General features: G+C 41.2%; 1 protein-coding gene across 10 annotated transcripts in view; it reads left to right on the top strand.

Moving 5' to 3' along the window:
* Positions 1 to 20146, top strand: part of LOC147348197 (uncharacterized) — a 544560-nt gene that overhangs the window by 520184 nt on the left and 4230 nt on the right. For 9 of the 10 annotated variants that reach the window (XR_015151212.1, XR_015151211.1, XR_015151168.1 and 6 more), the window contains one exon: positions 11829 to 12059. The gene's annotated coding sequence lies outside the window, so the exon portion shown is untranslated. Of the gene's footprint in view, positions 1 to 10265; positions 10343 to 11828; positions 12060 to 20146 lie in introns of all 10 variants that reach the window. The other variant, XR_015151169.1, reaches the window with a different exon arrangement.

The raw sequence follows: 20146 nt of genomic DNA, 5'->3' as shown, positions 1-20146 counted from the left end.
TCCAATTCTAATCTATTGCCACATGAATCATTCTTGTCTCTTCCCCTACTTATCTTTAAATCCCTACCCCAATAGTGATAAACCTGTCTCCCACCATCTGCCATGCATTTACTTAATATTTAATTTCAATTTACATATATAGAAGTTTCAGAATTGTAACTTCATACCCACTTGTGCTATCAATTTATATCTAGAGTACAGCACTTCTGAACAGTTTCTTGTACATTAAGTTTTACAGAGCTTACTCATTTCCGAAGTTAATTAGGCCATCACTTTTTCTTCCACTTCCTTCATCAAAGTTGTTTCGTAGATTTGGAATACAATTCATTTGCTTTTCACATTTGTATTCCACCTTGGTGCTGCTGCTGCTGCTGCTAAGTCGCTTCAGTCCTGTCCGACTGTGTGCGACCCCAGAGACAGCAGCCCACCAGGCTCCACCGTCCCTGGGATTCTCCAGGCAAGAACGCTGTAATGGGTTGCCATTTCCTTCTCCAGTGCATACCTTAGGAGTCCCCAGTCTCCTAAATGACATTTAAAAAATTGCAGATATTAAAGGTCATGCTTTGTGTTGTAAAATTCTATAGGTATTGACAAATGCAAGATGTCATGTATATGCAATTAGAGTATCAAATCTTTATTGCTGTAAAAGATCAACTATGCTTAACCTATTTAACCCTTCCTGTCCTCCATCCAACATCTTGGCAACCATTGATCTGTGTATTTTCTCTATAGCTTTGCCTTTTCAGGAATGTCATGTGTGGAAATCATACAGCCTTAATAGACTTCCTTGTTTCACTTATGCGTTTAAGATTGATCTTTTCATGGCATGATAGCTCATTCCTTTTTATTGCTGAGTAATATTACATTGTATCAATGTACCTGAGTTTGTTTATCCATTCACCTGTTTAAGTACTTTTGCTTATTTATAGTTTGTGGTGATTGTGAATAAGGTTTTCTAAGCAATTGTGTGCAGGATCTTCGTGGACTTAAGTTTTCACACCATTTAGGCAAATAGCACTTGCTTTTCTCTCATATATCCAATATCCACCTTTGGGCAAACTTGCTAATTTTCCTTTTTATTGTCTGAGTGTTAAATTGTTAATATGGGAGGATACTGTTCTCAGTTATGGCATAAAGTCGGTTCAGTTCAGTGCCTCAGTTGTGTCTGACTCTTTGTGACCCCATGGACTGCAGCACGCCAGGTTTCCCTGTCCATCACCAATTCCTGGACCTTGCTCAAAATCATGTCCATCGAGTCCATGATGCCATCCAACCATCTCATCCTCTGTCGTCCCCTTCTGCCTTCAATCTTACCCAGCATCAGGGTCTTTTCCAGTGAGTCAGTTGTTCAAATCAGGTGGCCAAAGTATTGGAATTTCAGCTTCAGCATCAGTCCTTCCAGTGAATATTCAGGACTGAGTTCCTTTAGGATGGACTGGTTTGATTTCCTTGTAATCCAACGAACTCTCTCAAGAGTTTTCTCCAATACCATGGTTCAAAAGCATCAATTCTTCAGTGCTCAGCTTTCTTTATGGTCCAACTCTCACATCCATACATGACTACTGGAAAAGCCATAGCTTTGACTATAGAGTGGTAAGCACAAATAGCTATTGTCTCTGACTCACTTGGCACAGTCTAGTGGGCAACACATATATTAGCAGATTAATCATGCAAATAAATTACCAATTGCAACTCTACCATCTTAACCAAATGATCAAAGTTAATGTCACTAATAACTGAACAAGTCAATATCATATGTCTCCTGATACAGTACACTGAGATGAAAAAACATCAGATCTTTGATATTTCAGCAAATTAAGTAACTGAAATGTAACCATAAGGAACATCAGACAAACTCAAACTGAGGGTTATTTTACAGAATAATTGTTTCTTTTTTCTTTTTTTTAACATTTTATTTTTTATTGGGATGTAGCCAATTAACAGTGTTGTAATAGTTTCAGATGACTAGCAAAGGGACTCAGCCATATATATATATATGTATCCATTCTCCCGCAAACTCTCCTCTCACCCAGGCTGCCACATAACATTAAGCAGAGTTCCCTGTGCTGTACAGCAGGTCCTTGTTGGTTAAAAAAAATCAAGGTCACCATAGGCAAAGACAAATCGAGGGATTATTCCAAATCAAAGGAGACAAAGACATGTAACAACTAAGTGCAATGTGTGTTCCTGGGTTGGACCTTGAAGCAGATTTTTTTTTTTTCAGCAGAGGAAATTTTGGGGAAACTGGATTGGTGATGTATGAATAGTTTATAGAAAATATTATTGGAGAAGGAAATGACAACCCACTCCAGTATGCTTGCCTGGGAAATCCCATGGACAAAGGGGCCTGGTGGATCATAAGGCAGTTCTATTTCCAGTTTTTTAAGGAATCTCCACACTGTTCTCCATATCCAGCAATCCCACTGCTGGGCATACACACTGAGGAAACCAGAAGGGAAAGAGACACGTGTACCCCAATGTTCATCGCAGCACTGTTTATAATAGCCAGGACATGGAAGCAACCTAGATGTCCATCAGCAGATGAATGGATAAGAAAGCTGTGGTACATATACACAATGGAGTATTACTCAGCCATTAAAAAGAATACATTTGAATCAGTTCTAATGAGGTGGATGAAACTGGAGCCTATTATACAGAGTGAAGTAAGCCAGAAGGAAAAACACCAATACAGTATACTAACGCATATATATGGAATTTAGAAAGATGGTAGCAATAACCCTGTGTACGAGACAGCAAAAGAGACACTGATGTATAGAACAGTCTTATGGACTCTGTGGGAGAGGGAGAGGGTGGGAAGATTTGGGAGAATGGCATTGAAACATGTAAAATATCATGTATGAAACGAGATGCCAGTCCAGGTTCGATGCACAATACTGGATGCTTGGGGCTAGTGCACTGGGACGACCCAGAGAGATGGTATGGGGAGGGAGGAGGGAGGAGGGTTCAGGATGGGGAACACATGTATACCTGTGGTGGATTCATTTTGATATTTGGCAAAACTAATACAATTATGTAAAGTTTAAAAATAAAATAAAATTAAAAAAAAAAGGGGGGGGAGCCTGGTGGGCTACAGTCCATAGGGTCACGGAGAGTCAGACAGGACTGAACAACAACAATGGTATTATGTTAATGTCAACTTCACCACTAACATTTAACTGTGTTACAGAAGAACATGTCTTGGTAGGAAGCTCACAAGTATTTAGGGGGAAAGTGACATTATGTTTGCAACTTAAATGGCTTATAACAAGAAAAAATAATATGCATGTATGCATAGAGAAAATTATAAGCAGGTGTGGAGAGCTTTAGCAAGTGAACAGTCTGCTAGGGTTATATGGGAGATGTTTCAGTTATTTCGCTGCTTTTATGTCCATATGAAATTGCTTTCCAATAAAAGTCTACACAAAAGAATAAAAATCACAAATGCAGTTAAGTTCTGAGAATGAGATGAACATGATGCTTTGATAGAAAAATAGAAGGACTAGGTAGGTGAAAGAGGGGAAGGAAGAACATTTAAATCAGTCTCAATCAAAAAGATAATTATTAAATACTTGCCACGTCCCAGAGACTGACTCTTGATAATGGCAGGACAACAGTGATGAAGAGAGAGAAAGTTTCTGTCCTCAAGGAGTGTTTATGGTTGAGGGACATTAAACAATCTTAAATAAATTATGAAGATAAGTTTAGGAAGAGCTGTGAGGAGTTTATTTGGCTCATTCAGACTGGAAATGAGTTTCAAAAGGCTCACAGTATTGGTGGTGGGTTTAGAAAGTAAGGAATTAATTCAGGAGAGATATTTAGCAAGTAAAAGAGAAGAACAAGAGAACAAATTTGCAGGTTGATATAGGAGAATGGTGTCTACAATTCCTCTCAAGATTTTGGATGTCCACCTCAGTGCCTCTCAAATAGCCCATCATTAAAACACAAACGTATGAGTGCACAGAATTCAGGTTGAACTCTTTTTCTTTTGTCACATGTTCCATACAGTCTTCAGGTAATTTAGAGTGACATTTCTTAAGCACAGTATTGGCGTAGTTACTGTTGCATTGAATAGTCTATGTTGATGTTCTCCTATTTGTTATTCAATTTTGTCTCTCCCTTTTTCGTAATGTCTCTGAGTAAACAATTTACCCAAGGTTCCAAGCTGATGTCATTCTCCCGATAACGTTCCCTCCCATCCACCTGCTTTAATCTCTTGGACTCCCTTGATCATTATTCCAGCTGTTTCCTCTTTTATATCACTTCTTTTCTCTTTTCTTTACCATCAAGCATTTCTCTTGTCTTTAAACACCTCTATCAGGAACTCGGCCTTACCTCTCCTGATCTTGCAAATGAAAGACTCTTAGAAAGTCTAAATCTATCTTTGGAAATGGTTTTCTTCTTTCAGAATGAACAGAATCAAATTAAGATGACAAAAGATGAGAAGAACCTAACCTTTGAATAGTTATTCTAGTAGAAGCATGGGGTCGCAAGAGATCTTAAAAATCATAGGTATTTAAAGCCTCTTTAATTCAGCCCTCCATATAATAAAAAGATGCCATGTGAAAGACTATTATTTATCTTTCCCAATTAAATATCTCTAGGTATGGGAAACTTGCTACTCCCTGTGCCATTTATAAATATATTAATGTATTTAACAAATATATATATTTAAAATTATATAATGCATTTGTATATTCATAAATATAAATTTATATATTTACAAATGGCACAGGAAGTAGTGAGTTTCCTGGAGATATTTAATTAGGAAAAATAAAAAATAGTCTTTGAGACCATTATTTATATATAAATATATAAATTTATATATATTTATATTTCTATATATATATATACACACACACACACAGTTTATTGATTATCTAGTGGGAGTGAATGCTACATCTAGTTCACTTTTGATGTGATTTACTCCCTGTGAATGACACCCAGGGCGCTCTTACACCCTACCTATCCCAGACAGTGGATGGTGGCTTATTTCACTTATTTTTGGGTGAAACTAATACAAAGTCCAGGTCTCTACGTTTTGTGCTCAGTCACTCAGTTATATCCAGCTCTTTGTGTCCTCATGGGCCATAGCCCACCCACCAGGCACCTCTGTCCAGGGAATTTTGGCAAGAATACTGAAGTGGGTTGCCATTTCTTCCTCCAGGGGATCATCCGAATGCAGGGATCCAACCGCGGTCTCCTGCAATGGCAGGCAGATTCTTTACCATGGAGCCATCTGGGAAGCTCCCCATGTTCTCATACCACTGAAGTGTTTTAACTTTCTAGGGGAAAAAAACTGAACTATAGAGTCAGTAGAGGTATGGGGAAGAGAGGATGGATTTGAGAGGCATTTAAAAGGTGCATCAACAGTATGCAATGACTGACGTGTGCTATGGTAGTATGAACAAACAAGGAAACTTAGAGAATTTCCATGTTAAGATGGCATATTGAACATACATATCTAATTTTACTCCCTAAAGTACAGTAAAAAGCTATCATAAAGATATTTAAAAAATAAATTATAAATCCATAATATTTTGGAAAGTGGACGGCAGATTGACTGGAAAGAAGTAATTGACTAAATGGACTTGAGAAAGTAAGATGCTAAGATCATGAAGGGAAAACTGAGAACACTATTACATGGGTAGCAGCCTCCCGATTCAATGAAAGTTGAAATATCATAATAATTGGAATATGGGGAAGGAGAAGCAGAAGGGTGAGAGAAGAGAGCTATTGTTTCAACTACCGAGTAGGAAGGACATCCAGAGATGATGCCTAAAATGCATAAATGTGAAGTATTCATTTATTGATAAATAGAAATAAGATGTAAAAGTTTCAGAAGAACTAAGGAAATCTAAAGTTACTGCATCTGAGGAGGGGTATTTCTTATAAGTCTATACTGTCTGATGGGGCTTCCCCAATGCTTAAGTGGTAAAGAATCTGCCTGCAGTGCAGGAGACACAGGTTCAATCCCTGGGTTGGGAAGATCCCCTAGAGAAGGAAATGGCAACCCACTCCAGGACTCTTGCCTGGAGAATCCCAAGGACAGAGGAGCCTGGTGGGCTGCAGTCCATGGGGTCACAAAAGGGTCAAACACAACTGAGTGACTAAACCACACACTGTCTAATTTTAAAATTCTGTGCATATATTAAGAAATTAAGTTAAAGAGAAGTTTATGATGTTTTCCTGATGTGAATCTTTTAAAGATAATAAGAACTATTTAAAAAGGAAGGCATGCAGGAGGATAACAGAGGTCAGATCCGTCCACTAACAGATGAGAAAATGGAGACATGACATAATTGCGTCTAATCTTGCAGTTCTCCAAGCACAGCCACTGTCAGGAATGCAGTCATCTGCATGTCTAAATTAGCTTCTACTCCAAATACAAGGCTGAACCATTCTAGCAGGAAGGCAAGGATGTGGTCATGGAAATTCCACACCAGTACAATGCTGACTTCTTGGCAGTGTGTCAAAATGGTAGATGAAACATATTGAAAACAAGGAGACAGCATTGTCACAGTGATTAGCCATGGCAACTGCCAGGAATTAAACTGAAATCTGGATGCAGGAAAGGAGATTTCTTTATGTCTTTCAATGAGCGAGAAAGTGGAACCTACCACGGATAGGCTGAGGTGAAAGCGTAGTAATGGGAGTGACAATAATGAGATTATATGTATTATAAGCACTGACAATTATACTCTCATTACTAAAATACACAAAGGGAATGAACACAATTATGTAACAGCCACTACGGGACAATGAACTTACTATACCATTGGCGCTGTAATCTATAAAAGTCTGCTGCTGCATTTTATGCATTTATGAGAACAAAATGAAGCATTCCCCTCTTATATCCCATAAAATTGGGGGAAACTAGTATTTGAAGAAATTGTTCTAGAAATGGGCCTTCAGTGGTCATCCCCTTTTGGGAATTCTCTGTTGTGTTGCTTGGAGATTTTGAGTGAGGGGTGTGTGGGGAGGTGAGGACTATTCCAGGCCCCTTCAGCCTTCTTCAACCCGGAGTAATGCTGCCTCTATCTCTTTTGAAAATAGGCTGTCCTGTAATATTCAGTTATTTTTTTTAATTGGAGGATAATTGCTTTACAATGTTGTGTTGGTTTCTGCTGTGCAACAACACGAATCAGCTATATGGTACATATATTCCCTCCCTCTTGAGCCTCACTCTGCCCCCCATCCTACCCCTCTAGGTTGTCACAGAGCACCGAGCTGAGCTCCCTGTGCTATCCAGCACTGTCCCACTAGCCATCTACTTGACACATGGTGGTGTATATATGTTAATCCCAATCTCCCAGTTTACCCCACTCTCCCCTTCCTCCCCCGTCCACATATCCGTTTTCTACATCTGTGTCTGTATTCCTGCCTTGCAAATAGGTTCATCTGTACCATTTGTCTAGATTCTACATATATGCATTAGTATATGATATTTATTTTTCTATTTCTGACTTACTTTACTGTGTATGGCAGACTGAAGATCCATTAACATCACCACAAATGACCCAGTTTTGTTCTCTTTTATGTCTGAGATTACTCTGTGGTAGATGTGTACCACATCTTCTTTATCCGTTCCTCTGTCTATAGACATGTAGGCTGCTTCCGTGTTCTGCTTCCTTTGCTACAGTGGACACTGGAGTACACAGGTTGTTTTGAATTATGGTTTTCTCAGGGTATTTGTATTTTCCCAGTGGTGGGATTACTGGGTAATATGGTAGCTCTCTTTTTAGTTTTTTAAGGAACCTCTATTCTATTGTCCATAGTGGCTGTATCAGTTTATATCCCCACCAACAGTGCAAAAGTGTCCCTATAATATTTTATATAAAAACATGCTTCTACTGCAACAACAAAGTTTGAAATTCACAAGTCTTTTCAGTTTGCTTGCTTTTGAGATGAGGGGTCTGAGGCCTTGAGAATTTAAGTGGCTTGACTAAGATCCAACTGAGCTAGAATGAGAACCAAGGCCCTGACTCCTTGGTATGCCATTGCTGCTTGCTCCATCACACATGGATGTGGCAAGAACATGCCTTGTCTGTGATGATGAACGCCTGGAAGGGCTTTATCCAACGTGGTGGACTTCTTCAGCACTGCAGAAACTGGTGATGCAGTGTAATTCCAAGACACCACACAGACCAGCAGTGATGACTTGCCAGAGATGATGCCTGGATAGGTTGAAAAGGCCCTGCAGAGCAGGCTGTGCTAATTCATTTTGCTTGAAATGATTTATTTAAGAGCAATTTGTTGTTGTTCTTCAGTCGCTCAAACCCCATGGACAGCAGCACACCACGCTTCCCTGTCCTTCACCATCTGCTGCAGCTTGTTCAAACTCATGTCCATCGAGTCAGTAATGTCATCCAACCAGCTCATCCTCTGTCGTCCACTTCTCCTCCTGCCTTCTATCTTCCCCAGCATCAGGGTCTTTTCAAGTGAGCTGGCTCTTCACATCAGGTGGCCAAAGTGATGGAGCTTCAGCTTCACCATCGGTCCTTCCAATGAATATTCAGGACTGATTTCCTTTAGGATGGACTGGTTGGATCTCCTTGCAGTCCAAGGGACTCTCAAGAGTCTTCTCCAACACCACAGTTCAAAAGCATCAATTCTTTGGTGCTCAGCCTTCTTTATGGTCCAACTCTCATATCCATACATGACTACTGGAAAAACCATAGCTTTGACCATACAGACTTTTGTTGGCAAAGTAATGCCTCTGCTTTTTAATATGCTGTCTAGGTTTGTCATAGCTTTTCTTCAAAGGAGCAAGCATCTTTTAATTTCATGGCTGTAGTCATCATTCACAGTGATTTTGGAGCCCAAGAAAATAAAGTCTGTTACTGTTTCCATTGTTTCCTCATCCATTTGCCATGAAGTGATGGGACCAGATGCCATGATCTTAGTTCTTTGAATGTTAAGAACAATGACCTGCGGTAAAAACCCAAGTAGAAAAGCACTTACGAATTATTATAATGCACCTTATATACAGTACTTACAGTGAGTGCATTTAGAAATATAGAAATGGATCATTTATTTGGAACTGCAACCACAAGTCAACAGAATATTTTCAGTTTATCCACCTTATAGATTAATGTACATGAAGAATTAAAACCAGAGCAGCTAAACTCATGGACATTTGATCTCTACAAATTTGGGTGGGTGTAGTTGTTGGAAGCAGCGGGAATTTTGGATGGTAGGAAAAGTGGATAATCAACTCACTTTTTAATGCATTTTTAGAGCTTCCTTGCCAGTTGGCTTCCAGTATGAGGTGCTGGCAGAGACTGGATAAAGGGAGGGCAGGAGGAGAGAGGCTGGGGTGTATGGTTTAGCAGGACATCTCTGTCAGGGGACAAGACCTTGCAAGGCTGCAGTCTGCCTCAGGTATGGCTTCTCCCTGGATTTGAGGAACACTATTTCCCCCTCTGTGCTGTTACCCAGTGGCTTCTGCGAATTAGCACTGGAAATGTCACTAGTCCTGGGAACCTCATCGTGCTGAGACCTTCCCTGACCTGAGTTATCTCATCCCTATCATCTTTTCACTTGAACCATCTGGGTAGCATTCTTTACCAGACCATACTCTATCTAGAGTGAAATTTCCAAAATGTGGTGAATTAGAGCAACTCTACCGACTTTCTAGAAGGACCACTGAAAGAGTGAGCCTCTTTAGATATGTAAGATCTATAAATTCTTATACATCTGAGAAAGCTTCTTTTTTTTTTTTTTTTAAAAAAAAAAAAAAGGAATTGGCACAGTTTTTCACATGCAGCAAGCACAGTTAAAGACACCTAGGGGTTTTGATATTTGCTTTAGAAAATGCCTTTCTGTATCTGAGTATGGAATGGCGTGTCATACTTTGTAATGGAAACTGTATTAGACTCAGGAAAGAGACCTGCATTACATTTCTTGCTGTCCGGCTTTAGCAGAGCCACATCAACTCTGATCCACTTCGGTTTCCTTTGTTTAAATTGGTTTTAGGAGTCATTGCGCTGTCTGTATCAGATATCCAATTTCTGACACCACATTTGTCTCTAGGGCTTTCCTTGTGGCTCAGAAGGTAAAAAATCCGCCTGCAATGCGGGAGATCTGGGTTCAACCCCTAGGTCATGAAGATCCCCTGGAAAAGGGCATGGCAACCCACTCCAGTATTCTTGCCTGGAGAATCCCATGCACAGAGGAGCCTGGAGGGCTACAGTCCATGGGGTCGCAGAGAGTAGAACACAACTGAGCGCACACAATCATGCTTACATTTACAAACTGATGTCTAGGTCCAGAAAGCAAGTCCCAAGCAAGGAGCAAAGGAGAAACTGACCAGCCTGGCTGTGAACGCACTGGGAAAATAGAGGTAGGGAGCACGGAGTGAATATGCACATTTCCTTATTTGCAAGTCTTTGGGGGCTGCGTTTAAATCACAAAGCATTCTGGGCTTCTGGTCATTGCAGATGAGGTTCCAAAATGGGTTCCGGTGGAAGCACAGTGGCTCATTTTCTGGAGTGCTCCATGAGGAATACAGTGTCTCCCTTCCCTGCCCACCCCAGCTCCACCTTGGGGCTCTGAGCTCCGGCCCCCATCCCCACTGCAGCTCTTTCCCAGGCACAGTAGAGGAAGCTGCAGGCCAAACTGCTTTCTCCTGAGCATCTTCGTACCTGTCTGGTGAAATCAGATTCAAATCTCTTCTTCGCGGAGCCCATTCAAATCAAATCACAATACTCATTCTGTGGGAGGTGACTGGGAGTAGATGTACTTTGCTGTGTCCCCTGATAATCCTACCATCCAGTCCTGAGGCAGGGAGACAAGGAGAACTGATGCATCAGAATTGCTTTCCATGAGGAATCTTTGGGTATTAATGTGTGTATATTTTTAAATATTTATTTATTTGTTTATTTGGCTGCATTGGGTCGTAGTCATGGCAGACCTTTCTGTAGTTGTGGCCTGTGGGCTGTAGAGCACGAGGGCTTCATTGCCCTGCAGCCTGTGGGATCTTAACTCCCTGGTGAGGGTTGAAACCCATGTCGCCTGATTAGGAAAGTGGATCGTTAACCACTGAACCACCAGGATAGTCCCTGGAGGAGGAATGTTTCCTCTTTGTTTCTGTTTACAGGTTGAGTGGTAGGAACATCTCCATGGTAAGAGCAGGAACGTGGGGCTTAACCAAGAACATTGACCTTTGTTATCTTTTTGCTTTCAAATTACATAGGCCTGCAAGATTCCCATTTTGCCACATTGTAAGAGAGAAGAGTCCTTGAGGACTTTTGTTCTACAGCACAAAGCTCTAGACTTTTATTCATCTGAACTGGTCACTTTAACTTCCTTGTTATCTATCTATCTCTGTGAATTTATTTTGCCACCGAATCCTTAAGCAAAAACCTTTTTCCTTCATAGCATGTTAAAGTCAGCAGAGCTAAGTTGACTCACTCTGAAATCCACATGGTGTCTCTCTTCCTCTGGAAGAAAAAAAAAATAAAAGGTTTACCTAAACCCTGTTCTTTCCTTTTATTCTCTTTGCACACCAACACTTTTTATTTATTCTTTTTTATAATAAACGTCATTTTAGGTACTAAGGAAGCTTTGCTGTGAAATTCTCTTTTATAATAGTCTGTCTGAGGCAAAGTTTCAGCTTTCTCTCCTGATCTTTTGAAATCACTTTCCCAAGGGCTGCAAAGACACAGTGATGGCGCAGTTGGCAGATGTGTTTGAAGTCTTTGGGGATCTGTGGTTCTAAGACTATGGAAGTGCTGTTGCCTGTGTTTGAGAACTTTTGTCTCTTTTCTCATCCAGTGATGACCACTCTTCCATGATAATTTCCATGGGTAATTTTGGCATTTTCCCAGGTCTGTACTACAAAGTTCTTGGAGAAAACAGGATCGAGTGTCAACTCTGCAGTGTCCGCTTTCTTGTTACTGGGCACGGTCCTTCCTAACAAGATGGAACACACAACAGTGTCACATCCCACCACTTGGGGGAGATAAGGAAGAGAAGCAACGTGGCAGCCGACGGCACGCAACATCCTACCCGTCGGCACCTGGCACGTGGAGCTGGATTCGTTTGACTCAGCTGTTCATGTGAGTGTCATCTACATATCCGAAGTGGGAATTAAGGAGCATATACAGTACCTGCCTGTCCCATGTGCTGGGGACAGCCCTTCCATCCCAAGGTGCATCAAAGCTGCTCTTGGCTTTAGACAACAGGAAGTGGACTAGCCGGTAACCCGGGGCGTGGTCTGTGCCCTATCACTTCTCATCCCTTTGGGGCTGTATTAGCACAGTAGCTGCCTTGCTGGGCTGCATATGGACAGCCATTGTGTTTGTCTGCCTAGTATCATTTGTAACTTAAAAGAAACTTTTTAAAATTTACTTATTTTTATTTTTGGTTGCCTTGGGTCTTCATTGCTATGTGGGCTTTCTCTAGTTGCAGGGAATGGGAGCTCCTCTCTAGTTGACTAGGGCCTTCTCAGGGTGGTGGCTCTCATGCGGAGCCCGTGCTCCAGGGCACTCAGGCTTCGGTAGTTGAGGCTCACAGGTTCTGGAGGGCTGGCTCAGTAGCTGCGGTGCATGGGCTTCGCTGCCTCTCAGCATGGGGAATTTTCCTGGACCAGGGATCGAACCGGTGTCCCCTGCATTGCAAGGCAGATTCTTAACCACTGACCACCAGGGAAGCCCTCCTTTTTAACTTAAAGGGCAGTATCCAGTCTTCTTTATAAAGTTGAGGGGAAAACACTTAAGTCTTGAAGGGACTACAAATAAGGGTGGATTCCCTCTCCTGGCCAGGGTGTCGACAGGTACAACAAGCCTTCATGAGAGTTGAATCCCTGAAAAGTGACTTAAAGAAGGAACATAACTGATGCTGATTCTTCCCACTGACCTGTCCTAGAAGAAAATACCTATGAATTCCCACTTACCTGAATTTCCTCAGTTGCTCTGGATCATGGACTTTCCAAAGTTCGATCCTTCAACCTTCTCTTGGATTCTTTGACCTACCAAATATCCTTCCAGTGATTTATCTCCCCCTTCCATTTTTAAAGAATTGCTCCTAGTCAGTTTTTGTTGTTTATCATCCCCTCCAACCCCAGCTGCTCTAATCTTTTTTTTTTTTTAACTGTTTTTTAAAGCATACCTTGCGTATTGTTTTCAGAATAATCTCCCTGCTCCACAGCTGATAAACTCCTGCCAGCATCCTCAACACTTCCAGTTCCCACTGGCCTGTGTCTCAATCCTTCAGCCTGGCCTTTCATGTTCATCCCCCACCTGCTGTCTACACCTTCTCTCTAAGGAAGACATGCACAAAGAGTCAGATGACAGGGGAAGTAATCAGAAGAGGGACCAGAGAAATAACACAGGAGAATTAGTGATTTCTAATTTTACGAATTAGAATTAGTGATTTTACAAATGTAAAAATAATAAAGGGGCCTCCCAGATGACTCAGTTGTAAAGAATCCACCTGCAATGCAGGATTTGAGGGTTCAACTTCTGGGTCAGGAAGAGTCCCTGGAGAAGGAAATGGCAACCCACACCAGTATTGTTGCCTGGGAAATCCCATGGTCAGAGGAGCCTGGGAGACTACAGTCCATGGGGCTGCATAAGAGTCAGATATGACTTGGCAACTAAACAACAACAACAACAACAAATAAGATGTAAAGTTCCTCCTCATTCTAAACTTTTATACTTCAAATCTGGTCCCACCTTGATTTTTCTTATTGTTATGTATTGAGAATATAGCAGCTTGGGGTATACACACACACACACACACACACACACACATATATTCCTCACAATAAAGATGCTTCTCTGTGAAAATCTAAGTTATATACATTCAGTATCACAGAAATACAAGTCTATGCCCCAACCAGTAATGCTGAAAAAGCTGAATGGTTCTATGAAGACCTACAAGACCTTTGAGAATTAACACCCCAAAACGATGCCCTTTTCATCACAGGGGACTGGAATGAAAAAGTAGGAAGTCAAGAGATACCTGGGGAAATAGGCAAATTTGGCCTTGAAGTACAAAACGAAACAGGGCAAAGGCTAATACAGTTTTATCAAGAGAACACACCGGTCATAGCAAACACCCCCTTCCCACAACACAAGAGAAGACTGCACGTGACGTCACCAGATGGTCAACACCAAAATCAGATTGATTATATTCTTTGCAGCCAAAGATGGAGAAGCTCTATATCATCAGCAAAAATAAGACTGGGAGATGACTGTGGCTTAGATCATGAACTCCTTATTGTCACAATTAGACGTATATTGAAGAAAGTAGGCAAAACCACTAGACCATTCGGGTATGACCTAAATCAAATCCCTTACGATTGTACAGTGGAAGTAAGAAATAGATTCAAGGGGTTAGATCTGATAGTGTGCCTGAAGAACTATGGACAGAAGTTTGTGACATTGTACAGGAGGCTGTGATCAAGACCATCCCCAAGAAAATGAAATGCAAAAAGGCAAAATGGTTGTCTGAGGAGGCCTTACAAATAGCTGAAAAAAAGAGAAGTGAAAGGCAAATGATGAAAGGAAAGATATACCTATCTGAATGCAGAGTTCCAGAAAATAGCAAGGAGAGATAAGAAAACATTCTTAAGTGAACAATGCAAAAGAAAAAAAAAAAAAATACAGGAAAACAGTAGAATGGGAAAGACTAGAGATCTCATCAAGAAAATTAGAGATACCAAGGGAACATTTCATGCAAAGATGGGCACAATAAAGAACAGAAATGGTATGGACCTAACAGAAGCAGAAGATATTGAAAGGTTGTTGTTGAACCGCGCAAAGACGCCAGGATCCTTGGCCTCCGGAGGAGAAGAATTCAATCCGGGGCCAGAGATGAGGCTTGATCGCTCATATATTTTGTGTAACAAAGTTTTATTAAAGTATAAAGGAGATAAAGAAAGCTTCTGACGTAGACATCAGAAAGGGGTAGAAAGAGTACCCCCTTGCTAGTGTTAGCAATGGAGTTATATACTCTCCAATGAATCCAAAGAATGTTTGGAGGTTGTAAAGACCTCACCAGACCTACTCCCATAATTTACATTGTAAGATAACAGAATTAGCCAGAAGGTTTAAGCCAGAGACTGTCCTCAGGCAGGATACATTATTATTATATAATCCTAAGGAATGTAGAGGAAAAAAAGTTTGTCCTTTCTTCCTCCTTGGGAACTCCAGACCCCTGTCCCCTTGGGGATCCCTACACTTCTTATCAACCTGTCTAGGAAATGACTCTCTCAATATTAAGAAGAGGTGGCAAGAATACACAGAATAACTATACAAAAAATTCTTCACGAGTCAGATAAATACAATGGTGTGATCACCCACCTAGAGTTAGATTGCCTGGAATGCGAAGTCAAGTGGGGCTTAAGAAGCATCACTACGAACAAAGCTAGTGGAGGTGATGGAATTCCAGTTAAGCTATTTCAAATCCTGAAAGATGATGCTGTGAAAGTGTTGCACTCAATAATATGTCAAGAAATTTAGAAAACTCAGCAGTGGCCACAGGACTGGAAAAGGTCAGTTTTCATTCCAATTGCAAAGAAAGGCAATGCCAAAGAATGTTCAAACTACTGCACAATTGCACTCTACTCACACGCTAGCAAAGTAATGCTCAAAATTCTCCAAGCCAGGCTTCAACAGTACGTGAACTGTGAACTTCTAGATGTTCAGGTTGGATTTAGAAAAGGCAGAGGAACCAGAGATCAAATTGCCAACATCTATTGGATCATGAAAAAAGCAAGAGAGTTCCAGAAAATCATCTATCTCTGCTTTATTGACTATGCCAAAGCCTTTGACTGTGTGGATCACAACAAACTGGAAAATTCTTCAAGAGATGAGAATACCAGATCACCTGACCTGCCTCCTGAGAAATCTGTGTGCAGGTCAAGAAGCAACAGATAGAACTGTACATGGAACAATGGGCTGGTTCCAAATAGAAAAAGAAGTATGTCAAGGCTATATATTGTCACCCTGCTTATTTAACTTAAACACAGAGTACATTGTCAGAAACCCTGGGCTGGATGAAGCACGAGTTGGAATCAAGATTGCCAGGAGAAATATCAATAACCTTAGATATGCAGATGACACCACTCCTATGGCAGAAGATGAAGAACTAAACAGCCTCTTAATGAAAGTGAAAGAGGAGAGTGAAAAAGCTTGCTTAAAACTCAACATTCAGAAAACAAAGATCATGGCATCCAGTCCCTTCACTTCATGGCCTATAGATACAGAAACAGTGACAATCTTATTTTCTTGGCTCCAAAATCTCGGCAGATGGTGACTGGAGCCATGAAGTTAAGACGCTTGCTCCTTGGAAGAAAAGCTATGACCAACCTAGACAGCATATTAAAAAGCCGAGACATTACTTTGCCAACAAAGGTCTATCTAGTCAAAGGTATGGCTTTTCCAGTAGTCATGAATGGATGTGAGAGTTGGACTCTAAAGAAAGCTGAGCGTCGAAGAATTGATGCTTTTGAACTGTGGTGTTGGAGAAGACTCCTGAGAGTCCCTTGGATAGCAAGGAGATCCAGCCAGTCCTTCCTAAAGAAATCAGTCCTGAATATTTATTGGAAGGACTGATGCTGAAGCTGAAGCTCCAATACTTTGGCCAGCTTTGGAAAAGACCCTGATGCTGGGAAAGATTGAAGGCCGGAGGAAAAGGGGGTGAAAGAGGATGAGGTCATTGGATGGCATCACCAACTTGATGGACATGAGTAAGTTCTGGGAGTTGGTGATGGACAGGGAAGCCTGGCGTGCTACAGTCCATGGGGTTGCACAGAGTCAGACACAACTGAGTGACTGAACTTAACTGATACCTACTGCATTCATATGAAAAATTCACCATGGAAATTAGTGTTTAAAGAGAAGCAGTACAAATAATAACTAACTGTGAGCATCATTAATTCTTCCCTTTGACAGTTCTTTGGTAACTTCGTGCTTGCTGTCCCAGTCCTGCTTCCTTGATCTCTCGGGGATTTTGCTTGGCTGTTTATAACCTCAAGTTCTATGTTTCTTTCTCTCTTTTTCTCTATGATTCTATGCTTTCACATTCCATTGATCCAAGATATGTTCAGGGAGTGAGTTGGTCCAATGGAGGAGGCCAGGAGAGATCCATTGTTTGCTTGGATGAAGAGCAGGTTTAAGTGTTTTCAGTTCAGTTCAGTTCAGTTGCCTAGTCATGAATTGCAGCACGCCAGGCCTCCCTATGCATCACTAAAGCCCAGAGTCTACCCAAACCCATGTCTGCTATTGAGCTGGTAATATTATTCTTCAAGGAAAATAGATGCTTGGAAATTTTGGTGTCTAAATTTGGCTTGTTTTTATAATGCCTTAATGTCGAGATTCATGCTAAAGTAGTTGCTTTCCAGGTTTTATTTTATTTGATCACCTTTTTGTTCCTTTTTCCCCCATTTAACTATCATTCCTGGATCTGGAATACCATTTAAAAGGTTATCTTTGCATTAAGGGAGTAAAATGCATTAGTTGAATTTGAGCTGTTTTTCAAAGAAAACTGTCCATCACAATAATGGGCAGAAAATGTACTTCTCTCATATAAGTCTCTGCCTCACTTTCGCCTTGTCCTTTTCATTTTCTTCAACCCTCTCACGCCTGGCAGGGCCTTCAGTCTCTATAAAGGAATGGCTCTGCACTGTTTGCAGTGGTACCTTTTTAATATTCTCCGTTGCATGTAAAAGCATATAAATTGACTTCTTCCAAGTTGTCAAGTTGCATGGTCTATTAACTAAAGACATGAGTACTGATTTGTCTTCCCTGGAGTGCTTGTGAATGAACTATGGCTTACATTCAAAGCTGTGTCAACAGAGCTTGGTTCTGAATGACCCAGGCTGTCCAATGTCAAAGGCATGTAAAACTCCTATCTTCTCTTAGTAGATGTGCAAAGTCACTGGGGTTTACTCATTCATTCATTTATTAAACAAATATCTATTGAATGTCTGCTTTATGTCAGATACTGTGATAGACATTGGCTATATAATTGGGGAGTACAGTAAGGAACAGTATTTGTTCTCCATGAATGTGAAGGGGAATATTAATCAAACAATAATCATAGTCATCAAATAATCATATCTATCTCTATGTAAAAATTATCCATTTAAAACAACAAAGATGGATTATCTCATTCAGTTTCTAAGGATCCGGGGATTGGGAGCAGCAAGACACTGAGCCAGGTGGTTCTGGCTCAGAGTCTCTTAGGTGACTGTGTGCAAGTCGTTGGTAAGAGCTGGAGTCTCTGAAGCTGTGCCAGGCACTGAGCCAAGCAGTTCCATGCTCACTCACCAGGCTGTCATTCTGACCCCATGGTCCCCTCTGCATAGGGCTCCTCATGATGGAGCATCCCCCTGGAGCAAGTGATGAGAATCAGAGAGAGAAACCCACATGGAGTCGACAGTCTTTGAAAACCAGGTCTCATAAGTGACTTCTGTCGTATTTTGTTTGTCACACAAATCAACCCTGGAACAGTGGGAGAGGGGACCATGCAAGGGTGCCCCTCCAAGGAGGTGGGGGTCATCGGGTGCTATCTTGGAAGCTGGCTACAAAACACACACAAACATAACAATTAGTCTAAAATATAGTAAGCGTTGTAAAGGAGAACTCGTGTGTGTTTGTGTGTGTGCGAAATAGGAGGATCTGACCTGTTGGATGAGAAATCCTTCCTTAAAAATGTAAGAAATAAGCCGAAATTTGACGGGTGAAATGGGAAGAGGACCTAGCTTGTTTAGGGGCCCTATGGGGAGCATTCTCCAGGCAAGAACATGGGAGTGGGTTACCATTTCCTTCTCCAATGCATGAAAGTGACGGGGGAGCCTGGTGGGCTGCTGTCTATGGGGTCTCACAGAGTCGGACCTGACTGAAGTGACTTAGCAGCAGCAGCAGCAGCATGAGGGGCATAATGCTTTCAAATGACTGAGAGAAAGCCAGAGTGTAAGGAATGAAGAGGAGAGAGAGGAGTGGAACTCACTAAAGTGGGGGAGATGGAGAAGCCGTACTCTGGGGGACCCGTGGGCCATGGGGATCATCGTGGTCTTCACTCTCATCTTCTCAATGAAAGGGGCTTAAGCAGAAGAATCATCTAGTAAGACTGATAACTTTTTTATCTTTGGGTGTTTAATTAATTAGTTTTTATTGTGTTAAAGTGTATATTAGAAAAGCTATGTTTTTTAAAAATTGGAGTATAATTGCTTTACAATGTTGTGTTAGTTTCTGCGTTTATAACAACATGAAGTCATGCAGTGCGTATATGTATCCTTCCCTCTCGAGCTTCCCTCCCACCTTTGCTCCATCCCACTTCTCTGGGTCATCATAGAGCACCGAGCTGAGCTCCCTGTGCTAACAGCAGCTTCCCACTAGCTAGCTATTGTACACATCATAGTGTATATACATCAATGCTACTCTTTCAGTTCGTTTTGGGCTCCCCACCCCTCGCCCCTGCCACAGTGTCCACAAGTCCACTCTCTAAGTTTGTGTCTCTGCTCTTGCCCGGCAAATAGGTTCATTCATCAGAACCATTTTTCTGGATTCCACATATAAATGTGTTAATATACTACATTTGTTTCTCTCTTTCTGACTTCACTCTGTATGACAGTCTCTAGGTTCATCCACATCACTACAAATGGCCCAATTTCATTCCTATGCCTGAGTGATATTCCTTTGTATAAAGGTACCAAAGTTAAAAAAAAAAAATTACTTACTATTATTTCTTTACTTGACTGTGCTGGGTCTTAGGTGCAACATGTGGAATCTTTTCGTTTGTGGCGTGTGAACTCCTAGTTGCGGGATCTAGTTCCCTGACCAAGGATCAAACCTGGGTCCCCTGCATTGGGAGTGCAGAGTCTTAGCCTCTGGACCACCAGGAAAGTCCCCCAAATCTACTTTTTAAACCAGTAATATTTCACATGTACAGTTCAGAACCATTAATTATTCTCCCAATGTTGCACAACCATTAATTACCACTTTCTATTTCCCAAAATTTGTATCACCCTAAACATTAAGTGAGATATCCCCACTTTCCATTCCCCATAGTCCCTGTAACCTCTAATATAGTTTCTTTTAAATCTTTTCTCTCCTAGATATTTCATATAAGTGAAATCAGACATGATTTGTGCTTTGGTGTCTGTCTTCTGTCACTTAGTCCAATGTTTCTGGGC

The sequence above is a fragment of the Bos grunniens genome, chromosome 22 (assembly GCF_055505025.1).
Source record: "Bos grunniens cultivar Pamir isolate PY7600 chromosome 22, Bosgru_T2T1.0, whole genome shotgun sequence".
Classification (NCBI taxonomy): domain Eukaryota; kingdom Metazoa; phylum Chordata; class Mammalia; order Artiodactyla; family Bovidae; genus Bos; species Bos grunniens.
Note: the sequence above shows the minus strand (reverse complement) of the source record. Positions and strands in the feature narration are given on the sequence as shown.